We start from the raw sequence: 6798 nt of genomic DNA, 5'->3' as shown, positions 1-6798 counted from the left end.
CAAAGTCAGACGCGTGATTTTGAAGGTGTTTTTATTTAATGAATTGTGATGAATTGGTTAATATTAAAGTCGTAAAGCAAGTTATAACAAATCAAGTAAAGTGTAAAGTGAAGGGGAATACAAAAATATATTGGTGAAGTGGCTAATTTAAGCAGAATAGGAGTGATAAATGTACGCTAATTTCCGAACTTTACAAAAAAAAGGCATATTTCAAACCCAATTTGTAAATAAATTAGTAACCAAAATTTACAAATGTGAGTGTTAAAATATTGCGTGGACCCTTGACTACAAGTGTGTGAAATTTTTTTTGGATCGGACCACCCATTTGGACGGAATAGCCCGAAATAGTTGTGAGCGGTACTAAACCCCACCCCTTTTGTTTTTAGTTTGAAGACACCAAATTAGAAAATCTTGAAAAAATAGAAGCAAAATTTATAGCAATCGTAAGTGTGGTAAGCAATTTTACAAAAGTTTAAACAAAATCATGGCACAGTGACAATCATAAGCGACAAAGAAATATGTGGCAGCACCTTCAATCATGCCGTTGTGCAAGAAACATTGATTTTTGAATCGGCATCCTTACAATAAAATAATGTATTCATACTAAGTCCATAAAATACACCAATAAAAATTTGGTGCTTTTTCAAAGTCAGAACTTGGCAACACTGCCTTTTGGTCGATGCTTCCTCTTTTTCTTGTCGAGTTCGTCTTGCTCTCTCATTCTGTATTTATTGACGTCACGGCCAGTTGCTCTCAGCTCGGTTGGCGCAATCTTGTATTCTATCATTCTTGTATTTCATAATTATTTCATACTCATGTCATCCATCTTCCATTTCTTACCTTCCATTGCCGTTCGCATCGTCGAACGTGCCTGTCAAACACTGCCGCCATCATGCTTTTCAGTTTGGCAGGCACGTCCGCTGTTTGGCAGGCACGTCCGTTGTTAGAAAGAGAATAGACAAAAAGGGGCATAGGATTCCATACTTGTAAGTATATACGATGGTTCTGTATTCACAATGTGCGTATACATATATAAGTGCGTGATAATTGTTAAAACTTACTTAATTTAGTAAAAATACATCATAAATTTAAGAAATATGTTTACATTTCATTGTGCGGGCTTTTAATGCAACTATTTTGCCGAAGTGTGTTCATAAATAAAGTGTTTGTTGTGTGAAATAGCGCCGAGAGGTTAGTTCAATTTACTAACTTTAACAACAAATAACTTAAAAACTATAAGTCTGCTGCGGCTAAAAGTATATATATTTGGAATCAGGAGAACGCCCCCTACCCCCCTATAGACACCTTTTTTTTGTACGCGGGGGATGCCAAACTAAAATTTTCCCAAAATCACCTTTAACTATCGCAAAAAAAAACAATAAACAAAGAGGAACATAACAACCGATTTTAATTTAAATAGTTTAAATTTACCAAACATGGTCGGTCGACAGCTTGAAGGAGTTCCGACAGCCGTTGAAACATATTTTAGTCCACTGGTTATAACGGGTAAACCAAAAATGCTTGAGGAGAAACCGTTCACGCGCACAGAAATGAGCACAACCTTCAATAGCATTGTGGCGACAGTGCATAATAAACTAAGAAGTACGTAAGTATGTACATGGATGAATAAATAAATCCGCGGGGAGGGGACATTTTTGTTTTCTTTGTTCTCTTTGTTTTAAACTAAAATAAAATGTTTTCCTTCCTTCTTTTGTGCTAGATCAAAAAGTTCGAAAACTGAAACAACCCAAAATCCCAGAGGTGCAAACAGAAGAGCTGAGCAGCGGCGTCGCAGAAACTTCAGCAAAAAATCCTTCTACAGTAAAACCAGAACAGGTTGAAACCACACCCGATGCGAAAACGATTTCTCCAAAGCTGACTTTATCACTGAAAGCCACATCCATACCACAAATAAAGGCGTTGCGTGCTCATAAACAACAACAACGCATGCGTCGTAATGTCCTTAAAATAACCGATTATAATGATCCAGTTAGTCAGAAGCGCATACTCGAGGTTAGAGCACAGAAGAGAATTCTGGAAGATATGCTAACGCACAATCAGCGTTTACAACGCGATCAACACGCCATCGCTATGGAGGTACAAGCGATGCGAGAACATGTACGAGATTTAGGTAACAAATTGGATATATCACTAAGGAGACTAACAGAGCGACCGATCGCAAACAGTAAAATTTTAGCAAAATCTAAAATGTTTCCAAGACCGCAAAAGTTTAATCCAATGCCGCTGCGAAAGTCTGCTATCCCCCCTACTAAAACGACCGCTCCACAATCTACACTGAAGACGTCATATTTACCGACAAAATCAGCAAATCCCGCAGCGCAGAAGGCCTACAGTCTGACACGAAATGGATCGAGTCCAACACGCAATGCGGCAAGTCCTACGAGGAATACGGGTACGAAGCGTTGACTGCTGACTTGCCCAGCCATAGGCCTAGGCACGCGCTGGCGCTAACTTCAAGATATCTAGGAAAGTTGCACGCAATTAGACGCTGCTGTAAGACAGAAATTGCCAAGCGTGTCTAGTCCCGACAGAGCTAGAATTTCGTTCAAATAAAAACGTTCTATGTACAAGATGTGGCCGCATGCCGTACGTCCTGATTGTACATAGCTTCTGAATGCTTGCGGCGCATGTGATCGCTTGCTTTGCAGTTAACATGGTCAGTGCGTGTATTTAAAGAAATTTCTATAAAAAGTGCATAACTTGAAAAATAAACAAAAAATGAAAACATTATGATCGTTCCTAAATAGTTCTTCATACCATGATAAAAATACCCACCAAACAATTTGTGTTGCCGCCAATAAGAAAACGTGTCGCCCTCGGAAACAAATTTATTGCCGGTAACATTGCCATCGAATCGATTTCCTATTACCGGTCGCTCTAAAACGTCCGCCGAATGCAACACGCCTGGGCGAGTCGTTTTCTTATTACCTGAGTGAGACCTTTTCTTATCGCTTCAGGCGATATTTGGAATAATTTTATAATTTTTAATACTTCATTTATTTTTTTGTATACCAAATCGCAACTTACAATCGGAAATAATTAATTTTCTCGCTGTGAGGCTTCCTATTTCTTCAATCTTGTCCTTGGCATAATTTAGATGATTTTGGCCAATACTATTGAAACCATATTCATAAGTTTCGGATTTTTTGAGAACTTTTTTTATTCAAAATTGACATGAACGGAGTGATGTTGCCGATTTGTCACCACAGCAATAAATCAGTGAGTCGCCAATTTGTTGCCATTGACGATTGTTGCCTATTTCTCATATTTTGCATGGTGGCTATAGTAAGGTAGAACCGCTGAGAGTTACTTACGTTTACAAACATTTTAAATTTTTAAATTTACTCACAAACTCACACATACATTTTCATTTTCAATCTCAAGCAACAACAATTTCGAACAATTTCAATTTTTTATTTTCAATTTTATAGGATTTTAAAATGCTGGCAAACATTAAAAAAAAATAATGGCCGACAAAATGGGAGAACGGTTCTACCTTGCTGTGTTTTTATCATGGCAGCATTTCTTTATACATTCCGGATAATCTCATTTCACAGCCGGAATAAACAGAATGTGTTTGAAATATACGTTAACATATCATCAGGAACGTTCTCAAGAATAAGTAAACAAAAAAGTTTATTCCAAACGTTCAGAATGAATAAAGAAATTCAGCCCATGCTTCATACTACTCAGGGCCTCTTCGGTATGTCGACTCTCCGAAACGGCTGGAAAACCGTTCAAATCAAGTATATCTAGCGTCTATAAGATTATTCTATTCACTGTACGACCTGCAGCAAAGATTTTTTTCTTCTTGGTTAGGCAGATATAGTGTCTTCGTCCTGTTTGTTGCCTATTTTGCAAGTCTGTATCCTGCGAACTAATTTCTCATTGAATGTCTCCGAGGGGGCATCCCAGTGCAACAGCCTCGGAATCCTCCAAGTTGGCTTTTGCCTACACCAATTCATCGGCCATGTCACTGCCTGCAATGTTTCTATGGCCGCGAGTCCAAACAAAAGATACGCTTATAGAAGGAGACACTGAGCATAATTCCGTTTTGCACCTCAGGACGAGCTAGGATTTGGTGACTGGTGAGACTTGGCGGTCAGAATAAGTTGCTGCTTCCTCTATTTCAACGATGCTTTCTTCTAGCACCCTATAAGCTTCAAAGATGCATAATACTTCCCCTGGGAAGTTGTTGACATCATTTCCTAGACGGAGAGACAAGGAGTCCATCTTTGAACCGTCGGTATAGAGAGAGGTTGCTTTTTTAGCGGTCACTTTGCCTCTCCTCCACTCTCCTCTGGATGTGAATCTCACATAGGGCCGGTTTCTTCATCCCTGGTTAACACTGATCCTCCGTTAAACATCGTTATCGGCGTTATCGACTCCTTGGTATATGCATGGAGTAGAACGTCGATAACGATGTTTAACCGGGGAGTTAGTGTTAACCAGAGATGGAGAAACCGGCCCTTATATGTTATTGAAGCTGAGGGTTAACTACAATATAGTCGGTCTTTTGCCGTGCGTTATATTTACATGTTAAACGTTATGCTCTCAAATGTTACAGCTGCCCCTCAATCTGTTATACCGAAGGCTATTACTCAATGTCTGGTTAACACTAATCTGCGGTTAAACATCGTTATCGACGTCTTCAACTCCATGCATACAACAGGGAGTCGGTAACGTCGACATAAGTCATACCGCGTTCCGAACACAACTTTGAGTGAATAATTGAATGAATAAGGGCTGACTTTGTGGAAAATGGTCCCATCGATTATAATCGATAATTATCGATGACGAGAAGAATTGGTTCAGCCGTGTCTGTTTGTAAACACGCTAACTCGAAGAAAATTTAGATATTTTAACGAAAGTCGGTGCCAAAGTTGCCTTTGGTATAATTTAGGTTAGTATTAAATTTTGGCGAAATCCGTCAATTATTACGCCACCTCCCATGTAGTAACCCTGCAGTGAAAAGCCAAACCAGTTAGAAAAAATACTAGTTCATTAACTAGTATGTGCCTACCAGTTCGACAATTTCGAAGAACTTAGGCGATCAGCGCCATCTGCCTTTGAATTGCCAAAGCCAAAAATTAAACGCAATGAATTGCTTTTCTTACAAATGTCGGCTGTGGCGTCACGTGAAGACTACTGGTTCTGGTTCTGAAATAGCAGGTTCGAGGCCGCTTGGAGGTGGTTAAGATTTTTAAAGTTAAATAAATGTAAGTAAAAATAATTTATTCAATTTATAAATAAATAACACATTTTAAAATCTAATTGCGTTGCAAAAAAACATTTAGGAAGAAATATAAAAACAAAGAAATTAAACAAAAATATTTTTTTTATTAAATTAAAAAATTACAATAAACAGCATAAACAAAAAAATAAATTTATAAAAAATAAAAATAAAATAAAAAATAAAAAAAATTTTACCTGCGCCAGGATTTGAACCTGGGACCTCAGGCTTACCACGCGAATGCTCTTCTCTGTCGGCCATTGTGACTGCTGGAGCGTCGCGAGCAAAAAGGCACACTTATGCTTTTCACGGGGCATGAATTGGCAGACTATCTCATCAACTGGTATGATGCTACTAGTATTTATACTAGTAGATGCTGATGCATAGCCTAACAATTGACATCGCGTAGGACATCGCAATGTTAAAAATACCAGTCGCTAACATTGAAAAAGGATAGAACGTGAACTAGTTCGGCTGAAACGCAAACCGGTAGAATTCTAGTTCACAACTAGTAGCTTTCCCTGCAGGGAATTAACAATACTTTTGTTTTATTATTTTTTTATGATTTTGCTGTTTAAATTTACATTTCGAATATATCCACAAACATTTGTGGGTACTTTTGCACTAGCCGTTGCCTATGGGTTAATGACAAAAAAATCCTACACATGCACAATATTTCATGTATTAATTTTCAAATAAGCATACCCACCAAACAATTTGTGTTGCCGGTAATAAGAAAACAAATTTATTGCCGGTAATATTGCCATCGAATCGATTTCCTATTACCGGTCGCTCTAAAATGTCCGCCGAAGGCAACTCGCCTGGGCGAGTCGTTTTCTTATTACCTGAATGAGTCCTTTTCTTATCGCTTCAGGCGATATTTGGAATAATTTTATTCTTTTTAATACCTCATTTATTTTTTTGTATACCAAATTGCAACTTACAATCGGAATTAATTCATTTTCTCGCTGTGAGGCTTCCTATTTTTTCAATCTTGTCCTTGGGCATAGTAATTTAGACGCTTTTGGCCAATACTAGACGCCATATTCATAAGTTTCGGAATTTTTGAGAACTTTTTTATTCAAAATTGACATGAATGAAGTGATGTTGCCGATTTGTCAGCACAGCAATAAATCGGTGAGTCGCCAATTTGTTGCCATTGACGATTGTTGCCTATTTCTCATGTTTTGCATGGTGGGTATTGTCAATGGCTGGTTTACTGTATACCATGATAAAAACATAGCAATGTAGAACCGTTCTCTCAATTTGTCGCCCATGATATTTTTTTTGAAGTTTGCCAGCATTTTAAAATCATATAAAATTGAAAATAAAAAATTGAATTTGTTCGAAATTGTTGTTGCTTGAGATTGAAAATGAAATTGTGTGTGTGAGTTTGAGAGTAAATTTAAAAATTAAAATGTTTGGAAACGTCAAGCATTTTAAAAGTTACTCTCAGCGGTTCTACCTTACTAAATTTATACACGAGCGCACTTGTGCACAAGGGTATATTAATTTTGTTCACATAACGGTTGTTAGTAACAGCC

The 6798-nt window shown here is 37.7% G+C and overlaps 1 protein-coding gene across 1 annotated transcript in view; it reads left to right on the top strand.

Moving 5' to 3' along the window:
- The window catches only part of LOC118740665 (uricase-like), a 76844-nt gene that overhangs the window by 12808 nt on the left and 57238 nt on the right, over positions 1-6798 (top strand). The window lies entirely within an intron of this gene.

Source organism: Rhagoletis pomonella, unplaced genomic scaffold (assembly GCF_013731165.1).
Source record: "Rhagoletis pomonella isolate Grant_MI unplaced genomic scaffold, Rhpom_1.0 Rhpom_scaffold_00006, whole genome shotgun sequence".
Classification (NCBI taxonomy): Eukaryota; Metazoa; Arthropoda; class Insecta; order Diptera; family Tephritidae; genus Rhagoletis; species Rhagoletis pomonella.
Note: the sequence above shows the minus strand (reverse complement) of the source record. Positions and strands in the feature narration are given on the sequence as shown.